Genomic DNA, 14,144 nt, shown 5'->3' on the forward strand with positions numbered 1-14,144 from the left:
AAAAAACGCGTAGTCAGCTAAGCAATGGAAAAAAAATTATTGAAAATATTTTATTATAAATTTCAATGACTTTTTTCCCTGTGCTGTGCTGTGTGGGCAAGTGGGCGATGTAGCAGGCCAACCAACAGCTGTTGCCTGAAAGCCTCTGCGTTACGTTGCACTTGAGGGAGCATGCAACACGAGTCTAAGTCTGCAAGTCTGAGTATTGTAACCTTTCCCTTTTCTTGGGCTTGGGCCTTTTCTTTTATTTTCTTTTCTTTTTCAGTGTCTCTCGGTGTCTTGTCTCTGATCTTTCACTTTCTTTGCAATTGTTTTGGATATAATTCGGAACTTTTGCTGCTTAGTCTCTGAGACCGACTAAAATGAGTGCCGTGCCTGCCTGCCTAGCTGCCTGGCTGCCTGGCTGCCTGGAGGGGTCTTGAGTTGCCTCCGTTTTGCATTTCACACTCAACGCTTGGCTTCACTTGAATTCGCGTCGGTTGGGTCGGGGGGCTCTCAGACATCAGTCACAACAATCTACAATTGTTTAATGTTTACTCTTGTTTTTGTGTTGTGTTCCCTTTTTTATGCTTTTGTTTTTTAATGTGTTTTAATATTGTATCTACTCGCGTATAAACACAGATACATCTGTACATATGTGCACAGTATGTACAAATATATTCTTTTAGACGAACTCGTTTTGGTGTGTGGAAGTTTACTTTTTGCTTGGGAGAACCGAACCGTTTGTCTCGCACGCCAACGCTATACTAAAAGAGTTTCGAGCTGTGGCCGCGCATTAAATAAGCCGCCGTCTGACACCTGGCTCTACCTTTAGCTTGGTCTGTGTCTGAGTCTGAGTCTGGCTCTGGCTCTGGCTTTGAGTCTGTGTCTGGGATGATGTCAGCGCTAGAGAGCCAGCAAGCCAGAGAGCGATAGAGAGTGAGTGCGAGAGCCACAAAGTTATGCCTTAAGAGCTTAAAGTTAAAAGAGAATCTAGCTGGGGGTTCCGTTCGCTCTTTGTTTCAGTTAAATGAATTTATTATTATGGCCAAGTACAATGATAACCATACCCACATACAATGTTTTAAGGCATTGTAATAAATGTTGATTTATTGTCTCTCGCTTTAAAAGGAGCTGCACAATAAAAGTTTTAATAACAATTGTGGACATTTCTATGCCTGTAAATGCTTATAAATGAAGTCATTCCCATGTCTTTTATATGCAGTTTAACTGCACCTTGAAATATATTTAAAACAAAAAATACAAAACTAAAGTTCAGTAAATTATCTCCTTATCTGCTTACTCTTTCAGCTATCTGTACATTTATGGAGGCAACTTGACAACCCTATTGAGATCGCTCTCTTTCGGAGCACCGCTCTCTTTTGGCCGGCTTTTTGTGGGCTCTAAAAAACCGGCATTTGTAGCGTAACGCAAGCACAGCAAACGCGCCACAAAAGAGCGTAACGTAGAGCCAGTTAACGTCCCAACGTGATTGCCATTGAGCCAAACGTTATAAGCCTGGCTTGTACTTAAATTTTGGCATTATTAAATACATAATTTTGTGCCTTAATTTCGAGCGTGACTTTGGCTTTGACTAATAAAAACATTTATGACCTACGGCCATGTGTGTGTGTGGTGTGCCTCTCAGCTGTGAACAAATTAAGCCATTAATTAGAACAACCAGTCAACACACACAAAAAGCAAAATAATATACGCTCAATGCTGAACGTGGGACGAGCCCAATGCAGTCTAGACTGATTACTGGGGAGGCTGGGGCTGGGGCTGACAACCCTACCTCCAACCAACACTCGCGGCAAACACGCACACAGCACAAGGCACCACATGTGGCAAGAGAGAGAGAGAGAGAGGGAGATAATATGCATGTCAAGTTCAGGCAGGCACAAGTAAGGTCTCTCCACGCACTCGGGCATGAAGATCGAACGCCTCAGATCAGTTCTCCAGCAGCTCAAAGTATCAGCCTCCGACTACGACTACGACTACTACGACTGGCTAAGACTAAGAGCCCTTCAGTGGGTGGCAGCTCAGCCTAGCTCAGCTATAAGCTGAAACAGAAACTTGGCCAAGACTCCGGTTTGGTTCACTGCCCTGAGGCTTAGCCCTGGCTTTCGCTACACGCGCCACTTGACCCTTTCGGGGTCTGCGGGTTCAAAAACGTGGCTGCGGCTGCCGCATTCGCAATGCAATTGAAATTGGATTTGGATTTCGATTTGGAAGCCTTTTTGTTGGGATTCGTTGCAGTCATTGGGACCATGTCCAAATGTTGTCATGCCGTTCCCCCTCTCGCTCTCTCTGGATCTCTGTCTTTCTCTCATTCTGTGGCTGGATACAAATTTTGGAACAAATCGCATTTGAAAGTTATGCCACAAAATGTTGCTGCTTGTGGCTAGTGGCAGGCCAACAAATTGCATTGAATTAATTGTCCTAATTCTATTTGATGATCATTCCCTTTGGTAGTTTTAGGAGTTTTGCTTAATAAAAAGCAACTTCATTTAATTTACTTCAGGAAGTTTCGAATTAGGATTAGGTCTTAGCTTCCTATACAATTTGATTTCCCATTCCCCTATTTATAAAATATATTTTTAAATTACTTCGAAACAAAGGACCACTTTTTAGCCAAAGAGTTCAAAAGTCAATAACATTTGAAGCGGGCAAAGTACCCAAAATGAATGAGGAAACGTCACACATTAATGCATCAACTAATGGGCACCAAATGGGCGTGACTACATATCTCTATCACTCACCATCACTTGGTCCACGTGCCAAAAAAACATCACAAAAATATTTAAATATAACCGAAAAGACCAAAAAGCAAATATTTTTGTATGTTCGCTTTGGTGCGCTTCCTCAACAAATTGTTGTACGTGTTTTGACAATCTTCCTGAATTTTACCAGAGGGTGCATGCTTGACTAATTGTTGGACACACACAAAAAGACCACAAATAATGAGTGAGAAGATGCTGATCGCAGCGTAAAATACCCTTGAAAGGCAATGGGAAACTACTCAAGAGAGAGTATAATATAAATAATATAAAAGGCGTAGAATATCTTGATACAAGAGTTGACCAAATAATATTTTATGGAATAATTAATCTAATATAAAATAATTATTTGTGTTCTTTAGATTCGTTGCCAAATGTAGTGCAATCCCACAATACCCGCTTTAATGGGTATGGAAACACACAGAAAAATGTTTAATTAGCCGCAAAGCAAAACGAATGGGCAAACATATTTATTTTCTTCTCGTTTGATGTCGGTTATAGAGACACGCCCTGGTAATGAGCAAAGGTTCAACTGCTGAAGCTCGTGGCTTCCGGTGACGCCTCTCAATAAAGATGGTCCAGCCAAAGATTAATTCATTTAAATATAAGCTATATGCATATGAAACGATTAAGGAGATGTCTCTGGGATTCACATCTACAAATACACGACGGGGTGTTTCCAGTATTCAGCTGTTTGCACCATTTGGCACAAGTGTTTTATGTCATATTCGAGTTTATGATTGATTTATGTCTGCATGGACAACATTTGCTCAAGGTACGTGCCCTTTTTGTCAAAGCAAATAAAAAAAGATCGTGTGTTTATGGGACATTTATGGTGGGACAATGTTTTGAATATTTAATTAGACATCGCCAAGAAAACCATTCGCTTTGGCCACGCTCTAGCTTTAACCGAGATTTTTGTAGGTGGGGATACAATGCAGAGCCATTGTTATATAATACGTTATATGGATCCTAAAACTGGAGCAGTAGAGGTGTAAAACATCGAAAACCTAAAAATATTTTCATGTTCGCAAATTGAGCGATATTGTGCCAAAAGATTATTTGCCAAGAAATTGGCTGTCAAGTCAAGTAGTGTGGTTTAACTCACGCTTAACCCCTTAAACTCTGAACCAAGCTAATCAATGTGCATCTCCAGACCTGATGTATGGCTGTGTGGCATGCCACAGCCAGCCGGCAGGCCTGCGCCAAAGCTGTTGCAGCTCACATGCTTTATAAGCAAATACTTTGTTGCACACACAACACTTTGCTGACCCAATTTGAGACTCGCTTGGGCTTTCAACCTTTTAAAGAGCTACCATTACATGTTGCGGCCCAAAACTATTAAATGGTGCACCCAAAACAGGCTAGACAAGCAGAGCAGGCGAGCGCAGTGTCTGCTTGAGTGACAGACAAGAGTGCCACTGACGATTCTTTACAAAGTAGAGACTAAATGGTACAAAAAATTTAGAGTTTGTTAAACAAGGGTCCTTATGTATGATTTCAGCTTTGAATGGAATGCTTTCTGCTTTCCCAGCAAGTTCCCCTAACTATGTGAAACTAAAAGTTGTTCGCCAACACCACAAATTCCAAGCGAAGAGCTTCCTTCCTGTCCTGTCTACGCAGTTCGACCACTTAATTAATTGAAATTGTGGCTGTATGACATTCCTATGGATTTCCTACCAAAGCTGAAAAGAACGATACAAATCTCAAGAGACGTGCAGAGATGCTGCTACCATCGAGCAAAGTCAAATAGTTTAGGCCTTATAGAGGCTGGCAAATTGGCTTCCTGCTGGCCAACCGAAATGGCCAAGACAACATACGAGTAGATGTCTGAATTCAAACAATTAAATTATAAATAAATAATTAAATAACGCCAAATGCCCAACACGGACACAGCCAATTTACATGCCATGTAAATCGGTGTTTGGTTCTGTTCTGCTCTGTTCTAAGTAAATTCTATAAATAAAATTCATATAAATCAGTCAGTCAAACGATTTTGGACAAGTTCAAGTTGCTGTGGGGATGCGACAAATACAAGCTACAGTGCGTTTCATAGCAACAGCAACAAAGTGCATTATTTATGTTTCCAAATTAACTATAATTACATACAACTGGAATTCAAATGTTTTTAACATCATTTAAAGTATTTTCTATTATTATTAACAGGCCTTACAGTTTTGTGTGTGAGTGCATATTTCGTATAGGCTGCCAGTGGATCGATCTGTGCCTTATTTGGCAACTGGACCATGTGGCAAAACTGAATTTCAATTCGAGTTCGAATCTCAAACTGTTCAAGCCTTTGGCTCGACTCGTCTCAGTCTCACTCTCAGTCTCAGTCTGTGGCCCCCACGCGTGTTAATTACAAATTGTTTGTGGTGGTGCCTGTGGCCTGTCGTTGTCATTGTGTGGCTCCTACCATTGTGGGTATTACTGTTGTCGCATACGAGTAGTTTTTGTAATTTTTAATTTTATTCTTCTCTGTAGTTTGGGGCGCGCAACTTGTATCACATTTAGAGGCAGCGTATTTATCATGTCAGCAATTAATCAATGGAGTTTCTTAATTTTATGCAAGTTAATGCGCTAAACAGCACGAGTTGTGCTGCCTGATAGACTTTGAAAGGGATAAATGAAGATTAAACATAAATTATATCCTTTAGAGAGAGCTTTAACATTTCCAGTAATGTGGCAAATATGTGTCAGTTGTCTTGTCAAAAACTCTGCTAGAAGTTATCGAGCACGGAGACTGACTGACAGATCATTTAAGACGCAGATATACGATGTTCAAATGATGTATGCTCGAAGCGGTGGGCAGCAGCAGCATAGACACCAATCTACAATTTTATTTATGCACTTTTTTTATTATCTGTCTTCAGTGTGTAATTATTCAACTCATTTTCATTGGGGGCCCCGCAAAGTTTCTTCATCTACACATACACTGCACACTGTAGAGTACAGCATGCCATAAAGTCTGTCCAAGTCAGTCGTCAGTCGTTAGTGAGGCCGGCAGTCAGTTATTCATTAGGCCTCCGTAAATGGTCAGGAAAAAATACTTCAATTGTTAAATGGGTAAATGCGAATTTCTTGTTTCTTGTTGGAAAAACAAAGAAGGAGAGCCTGGCTCTGTCATGCTCCATGATCTAATCGATAAGCTAAATGCTGAAATAGATCATTGAACTAGGCATGGCCTACGGTTTGAGGCAGGAAGCCATGGAGATGGATCTGAAAAGTAATGGTACCATAAAGAACGCACTTCTTTATGACAATGGATTCTCTTATGATGACTTTAGCCATATTTAAGTGGTGCCAAGAGTAAGAAATCGTGTTGATGGGTGTCAGTAGCTATTCGAAAGTAATGTCAATAATCTTCATTTTCTATCGTAATTGATTTATTTACAATGCAAATATTCATCTCCACGTAATGAGCACTTTCCTTGTGTATTTTCTGATGCCCCGCTCTACTTTAAGGCCTTGTTATATAATCCAATTAAGATGTGGAAATGTTGGGTTTAAGGCGATATTAAATGTAACCCCACCAGACGGCATTGTCCATAATTAAACACTGTTAATTGCAGTTGTAAGTCAAAGCCAAAGGGGGCCAAAAGTGGGCGTCTCTTCTGTCTCTCTCTCTCTCACTTTTAATTTGGGTTACTCAATGGGGCGAGTAGGTCCGAGGCAAGAGCTGTTACAATTGCGCACTTCATTTGTGCCACGAGTCTTGGAGGCTGTTTCACCTACATTTGGTTAATTATGCGCCCCATTAAGCTCAATGAATACGAGAGATACTCCCCTTGCAGGCAGAGAGATGGTAGCTAGGGTTGGGGAGGGGCCGTGATGGTTGGGTAATACCCTATACTCTATGAGACAATTGTCTCTAAAACCCTCAGTGTATGCAGCCCACACCCGAGTGGAGAGAGAGAGAGAGATCTTCCGAAGTCTCTCTGTCTCTTCGCTCTGTCTAGATCTATTGTTGTCTCTGGTCTGCGCTGATGGCATCATTTCAGCAGCTTCAACGAATCCGCAAGTACATGCAATGCTTGCTCTTTTGTAATTTAACATTTTAGGCTGGTGGGAAGCTCTCTGACTGACTGACTGACTCACTGACTGATTGACTGATGCTGGCTGCTCCCTCGAACTCAAACTCCTCTCAAAGTTCGTCGCTTAAGTCTTTCTCCCATTTAATTATTCATTCATTTGTGTTAATTGTATGCGTGCCACACTCAAACACACACCACACACCACACTGCACTGCACAACGTTTTAATTCAATTTTCTATATGCCCCAGACATAATGGCAGCGTGTGGTATAGCGTGGGCATCCGTAGAAACGAAAGAAACAACAAAGTCATGACAACAATAAAAAGAGAGGAATTCATTTCTGAAAAGATGCTAATGATTTATTGCGTTTGCATCTGTTTTGGTATCGAATCCCTTAACATTAACGAGCTTATTTGGCCAAAATGTCAAACTGCATTGCGTGAGTTTTTCCTAATAATTAAGTTTTGGGTGCAGTATTGTGTGAGGTGTCAGAGATTACACAATTGTCTGCAATTGAAGCCGAGGAGATCTTGCAATCGGAATAAGCTTAAGAAAATGTTTGAGAAATAGATAGATGGATGGATGGGTGGATTTAATCCAATTCAATTAAATTTCTTTATTATTCATGGGTTCCTGGATAAATACTTAAATGAACAATTTATTACCAGCAATAAAACCTTTGAAGTTAATCAATGATTTCCCATTTAAGCTGATCAAAACATAACGTACGAGTAGCCACAAAAGTTTATGGCTTTTGGTCGGAAAGCTGTTAAATAAACATCCACCGGTATATTGCAAAATTATCTTCAATAAAACAAGTAAAATAAAAATAAATAAAAGGAGATTTCGGGCAACACCCACCCACATCCATAATGGCATCGTTTTGCTGACTTCAAAGCAGGTACCCTAAAAAGTGGACAACAAAATGTTTGAATTTGTCATAAACATAATGGGAATCGCTCTCTTTGTGATGTAAAAGTGTCCATAAAGATCAGAATTTTATGGGGCATCGTTTTGGAGGCAAATCGATGTTGTACGACTTGGCACCGATTCGTCTGGTCTGCTGCCAACGCTCGGTATCGTATCGGGTATCGATATGGCAGCCAGCCAGCGATGATTGATTGCTAATGCCGATTCGTAACGGTTTCGCCTTTTGTCTGATCCCCAGATCCCAGACGTGGCTGTTGGTGTCATCATCACATCAATCATCGCACGCCCCAGCCCACGGACTGTGTCGTGCCACGAGTCAGAGCCAGAGTCAGAGGCTCCAGATCGCAGACTGCAGCTGACATCTTGTCTCTGTCGATGGATGCACTGGAGACGTGTGTCTTTAATGAGCCATTGTGTGGTTGTAGCCCATACGAGTATGGGAGAAAGTTTAAAGACAAGAATTTGGCTTTAACGCCTACCCTAAAAGCCTGTCACGACTGCGTACAGTTGTGGGAATAAGTTGATTTGCACAGAACAAGCAGAGAAGCTTAAAACTCATCAAAACATCAAATGGAAACGTTTGGCCAACACTGAGGAACCTTTAACTTTAACTTAGACATGTTGATTTATTTTATTCCTCTCGTTAACACACTTTTTGCCACCACTGTGGCGGACGACTAACTAAAGCCTCTTGTTAGCAACTGGCTGACTCCTATCGCGAGTGCTGGCGCACACAAACTTGGCTAAATTCTAATTTATTTGCATCTATTTGTCAAAATTTCTTGTTCGATTGCCTAATGTCCAATTACCTTGTTTTGGCCATATTTGGCCAAGACAGAGACTCTGACAAATGTTAACTAGTCATAAATCAGAGAGTCAACAGAACGAGTCCATAGATACAGATACAGATACTCGTCGAACCTGTGTGTATCGGTGGTCAAATGGACTTAACTTAACCTTTAATTTGTGCATTGAGCGCTGCACTTGAACAATGTTGCGGACTGAGTAAGATTAATGATAGCCTTGAATGTTGAAGCACTGAAGAAATTGTAGGAAAAAACAGCCAAAAGTTATGGGAATCGTATCTGAAATTTATAGAATACAAATGGATATTTTACTCCAACTATTTCCAATCAATCTCATTAAGTTTGGACACAAAAAAGGCATTAAAAGAACATAAATATCTATGATTTCATTCATTAGTTAATTAATTAATTAACCACTATTTTGTATGCTCAGAGCGTAGACAAACTCTTCAGAATTCTCAGCACCACTACTATGTGCATTCAAGTCAAGAAATAACACTTTTTATTGATTTTCAATATTTATTTATGTTGTGTTGGGTTTTCTTTGTGTAAATCACGCAGGCAATGCCTCACGACTCTCCAAACAGCGCCAATCGGCTGTAGTTGGGGCAGCCCATGGGTACTTTGGAGTGTGGTTGGGTGTGGTGTGGGGGGACCATTTATTTGCATGATTTGACAGTTCTTTAAGGCGATTGAATCGACTCGTAAAGTCGTAAACATTTGGAATTGCTCAACGAAATATTATGAAGTAATAGTTGGCTCTGCACTCTGTACATGCTCAAACTTTAAGATATAAAATGCTCTTTGTTATTAGTTTTTTAATTACATTATGAAACCCAGTACAGAACCAGAAACAGAGTTACACAAAGGGAGAGACTTGACTTGAGAGATCTCCGATGAAGGGCCTTCAACTTGACTCTTGAGACCTCCCCCGAGCATGCCCGGTCACGTTTATCATTTAGCTATAAAAACACACGAGTATGTGTACAAATATTGCATATGGACACAATCATTCAGAGTGCCGGGCAGCAGCTGACAGATCTGACGTGGACTTCCTTATGGCCATCAAAGTGCCTTTGTGTGGTGGTCAGATCGTAAATCGAATCGAATCAAAGCATACGAGCATTACAATGGAACTTATCTGTGATTGTGCATAATCAATATTCGATTATATTTTTCTTTGCTCAGCCATCAAGAACTGAGCCACAGAACGTGACTGAATGTCTTCTGGGAGGAGTCTCTATAGTGTTCAGGTTGCTGATGATGCCATCATAAGCTCAGATTAAGTGTAGAATAATTTATTTGGTTAATCAGAGGATCAGAGGGGTACTTGCTGTATCCTTTAATATGCTGCATTTAAATTGGGGATTGTCGAAACTTTTTCCAATTATTTGACTCAGAGAATAATTTGAGTCATAATCATAATCATGAATAATCTACTTGAACTTGGCTTTTAGTGAATTTTTGTTTTGGGTTTTTTTTTTGGAATAACGAATATATACCGAACAAAAAATACCATTGAGAGTACTTGAAAATTTACCAAATGCTGCAAAGCGCCACTGTACAAAGTACAGCTACCACTCAACAGGTGGCGCTCAATGTCGCTATTGGTTGAAGTGACTTGACGTGACGCCGCCATAATTACATACGGTGGAATATGGTACTGCAGCATGTAGAGTGTAGAATGCATGTAAGTCGATTAGTACAAAAAACTGCCATGTAAAGTACGTTTTTGGCGCCACTAAAAATGGGGAATAACTGAAAAAGTTTAAATTTAAAAAAATGTACAGAAAAATATGTACATTCAATAAATGACTCAGGGACACGTCAATCAATGATTCAAAAATGTTGCACCATTCTTTTCATCCGGAGAATTTGTAGAAGAATGCATTTAATATTGAAAATTTAACGCAAAAACCTGTTATCAATATGAACATCGAACACTTGGCATCGTATGCGTTGGATACACAAAACATCAACAGCCAGTCGCCCCCAAATGAGGGACACTGAGGGGTCTGAGTCTGGCTCTTGGGCCTGGGGTCCGCCTCAGGTGTCAATGTACGTGTTGGGCAATTCTAATTAATTAATAAATTAAGAATGACAAATGATTTTCAAATGCCTTAATTAATCATTTTTAACGCACCAGCGACAGCTCTGAACGTGCGCTGGACAGGTGACGCCAACCTAAATGGCCAGCAGAGAGGTGCCAACAAAAATGTTTGTCCGAACCTCGAATGGTTTTATGTTTTCATTTGGGTTCGTAGCCAAAAGGGACAGCAAAGTGCGGAGTGCGGTGTGGGGCCTTAAGTTCAAGAATATTTCAAATTTGAAACAGTTTTTGAGCGAAAGGAAAAGTGGCAAAGTTTCAGTCAGGAAACCATAGCATACGATGCCATTCGCTGCTCTGATTTCAATTAAAATAAATTAATATAAACGGTGTTGGGCATTAGAAAGAATTACATTTAATGATGGATGGGCTCTACCCAATAATTCGAATAATTTCCACAAATTAATGTTTAAAATCTGATCAAATCAGCTGTGAGCTGAGAGTTAATGTGCCATGTAGTAATCGTTTGTTTGATCACCATCTCACTCTCTCTCTTGCTTGTGGACCACAATCAGAGCAGTTAACCCAATTTGGTCAACCGTTTAATTGGCTAACAATTGGTCGTGTAGGCTGCTGCGCTGCGCTGCTCTACTCCACAAGTAAATGTCAAACGCGGAATGCCGTGTAAATGCGGCGGCTAATCAGAGAGACAGAGGCTGAGGCCCAATATGATCGATTGCAGTCGCAGTTCAGTGTGTGTCGGGGTGTGGGGGAGTGTGGTGTGGTGTGACAATCACCATCTGTCCAGTTGACACAATCGAGAGACTGGGCGAGGCGAGGCGAGGCAGTTCCAAGTTCCAATATTCAATATCCATTTCAATTGGTAGCAATTACAATGCGACCCCCGAACTATTTGACACTATTTCGCTGGTGAATGTTGATTAATTAGATTGCTTTGGGGATAGGAATCGGGCTGAGGGTCTGTGGCTGGGCTCTCCTCCAGAGATTAGCGCATCTCGAGAGGCATGACACGGTATCAGTTGTTGGGGCAGGGGCCAAGAAAATATATACACACAAACGCGGGTCGGCACATCGCATTTGATCCATGATGACTCGTGTTTATTGGAGGGGGGAGAAAAATATGCTGACTCTTTGTATCGATCGCCAAACACTTTTTGGAGTAATTTCAATTTCATAATTCGTTGCGCTAATCTTGTCTTTCTCATGATCGAAGGAACGCAACCCAACGCTGAGTCAGTGCATCTCCCGCTTCAATCTTCAATCTTTACTCTTCAATCTCGCACTCTCTCTCTCTCTCTCTCTCTCTTCTCTCTTCAATGCCAGATCCATTTCCAGCTACTTCGGTTTGTGCCGCATCATGCAAATGGATCCCGCGCCTCTGATTGATACATAAACACGCGCAAAACTCCTTTTCCAGATCCGATTCGATCTATTCGTCGGCGGCATCTCTAATAGAAATGTTGTGTCTGTCTTGTCTGGCGGCTCACAAATCAAATAATCGGGGGAGAGTCCATCTCACGCTGCCCTCCCCCTACAGCTCCATCTTCAGTTTGACTTTCGTTTTTTTCTTCCACAGTCTTCCACATTTTTATTTTTTGTTTGTGGCCTCTTCCGTCGGCTGCCTTTTTGGTGTCTAAGCTCTTCCGCTGCCTTTATCAATAAGCCAACACACAGATAAGCTCTGGGGTCTTGCCAGTAGCTGAGTGGGGTGTGGGTGTGGGTGTGCGGACTGAGGGCAAACCCCACTTCCTTGGCATGTCAGCTATTTTGCATAAATGACAATCACAGTCACACACAAACACAGGGCGAGGCACACACACACACACACACACACTCTCAGACATTCAACAAACAATCAAATGTCGTCTAGTGCCAAGAAAGGGCGTTCTTGAGGGGAGTCGCCATTGCCATCCTGCCAAGGCTTTCTGCACAGTGGGACAGAAGTTACCTAATAGTGTTCTGGTTCAAATAAACAGCTTTGGGGCATACATTTTTCGAGGGTTGCAAATAATTTCAATTGCCAATAAACATTGTCAAGTATTAGAAATTTTCTTCTGCCAAACATTTTCTCAGGATGTTTTGTTGAGGACTTTCCCCTCTATGCGAACATGCATCTAATTTAGGTATTTTTCTATAAACACAAATCTATTTATTCCAATTAATAAATTATTTGCTTAATTGTTAAGGCATTTTAACCATTATTTATTTTCTAATCAAGTAAATCTCGTTGTCCGAATACGACTAGAAATCGAAAACCAGAACCACCCTAAGGAAATGGCAATGTCTTCATCACTTTGATTTTCGTCTGCTTCGGGTCCACTGTGGCTTGTCTAGGTCTCCGCCCTCATTCGGGGCTGAGAATGGTTGTGGTTGGGGGCTGGGGCGTTGGCGTGTGTTGGCTTGGGTTGGGAGGCGTTGCTCTGCTTGTTGTTGTTGCTGCTGTTGCTCCTCTCTGGCTGCGTATTTGGCGCTTCCTTCTTTTGCATACATGAATACGTAATTGAATTTTGCGGCGTGTTGTCAATTTTGTGTTTCCCGCCTGCGTTAGAGGAGTTGTTCCCCTTTCCCCCACTCCCATTTTGACTCTTCATTTTTTCCGTTGGCAGCCTGATGGCTGTTGTTGTTGTTCTGCTGTGCTTTTCCTTGACTTTGTTGCACATTTTTGCCCTCGCATCCACTTAATTTGAAGATTTCTGCTTTCCGCAAGAGCTGGAGCATGACATGATTCTCGGCTCACTTGTTGCACCACAAATCTGAATAAAATAAAGCTAATTCGAGTGTTCGTTTATATGGATGGCTTCTGGTTGCAATTAAGATTTTGTTGTTTATGGAAGGGGAAACTTTTTTGAGCTTAAACTTGTTTCCGAGAGAACTTTCTTGGAATCGATGCAACTACATAAGCCAAATAAATTCATGAAATTATAACTTATTTCTCACTAATTTAGCAATTAAAGCAGTTAAAAAAGTGCTTAAACTTTAAAGGAAACGCTTCCTCTGGGGCTTCCCCTCCGCGCAACATGAAGGATTTTTTTTTTATTGCCAGCACGCCCCATTTTGCTTGTCACTTGACTTAATTGCAATTTGGGTGGAGATTGGAGATTGGCGATTGCCAATGGGTGGAACAGAGCCGATGTATGTGCAAAAGCTTCAAGCAGAACTTTGGCTCTAATGCAGTCGGCATAATAATTATACGCAGCATCAGCCGAAGTCTGTGACATGAAATTGAAATTAAATATGAGTACGTTCCTCTTTTTTTCATCTTTTTTCCTTCCAATAGCAGACAGACTCATAGCGACGTGCCTGGTATGTTTAATTATTTAGGATGATATTCAGAAAAAAAAAGAAGAACTGGAACGAGTGCGAGAAGAGATGAGTAGAAATACCGATTTTTATATGCGCCGCGATAACCGAAATTAGCGGCGCGTACTGCGCGCGTGAGAGACTGTTTGGGGCTCTCTCAATCTCCACTCGAAGCGTCTGTCTGGTGCAGACATTCCGACGTCTATCCGTGGCCTTATCGCCAGCATTTATCTACGAAATGTTCAA

At 41.2% G+C, this 14,144-nt stretch overlaps 1 protein-coding gene across 10 annotated transcripts in view; it reads right to left on the minus strand.

Annotated features, from left to right (window-relative positions):
- The window catches only part of LOC117902118 (pneumococcal serine-rich repeat protein), a 41,301-nt gene extending 40,535 nt beyond the window's left edge, over positions 1–766 (minus strand). For 3 of the 10 annotated variants that reach the window (XR_004649363.1, XR_004649359.1, XM_034813236.1), the window contains exon 1: positions 699–766. The gene's annotated coding sequence lies outside the window, so the exon portion shown is untranslated. The other 7 variants (XR_004649361.1, XR_004649362.1, XM_034813238.1 and 4 more) reach the window with 5 other exon arrangements.
- Between the last annotated feature and the right edge of the window lie 13,378 nt (positions 767–14,144).

Source organism: Drosophila subobscura, chromosome U (genome assembly GCF_008121235.1).
Source record: "Drosophila subobscura isolate 14011-0131.10 chromosome U, UCBerk_Dsub_1.0, whole genome shotgun sequence".
Taxonomy (NCBI): Eukaryota; Metazoa; Arthropoda; class Insecta; order Diptera; family Drosophilidae; genus Drosophila; species Drosophila subobscura.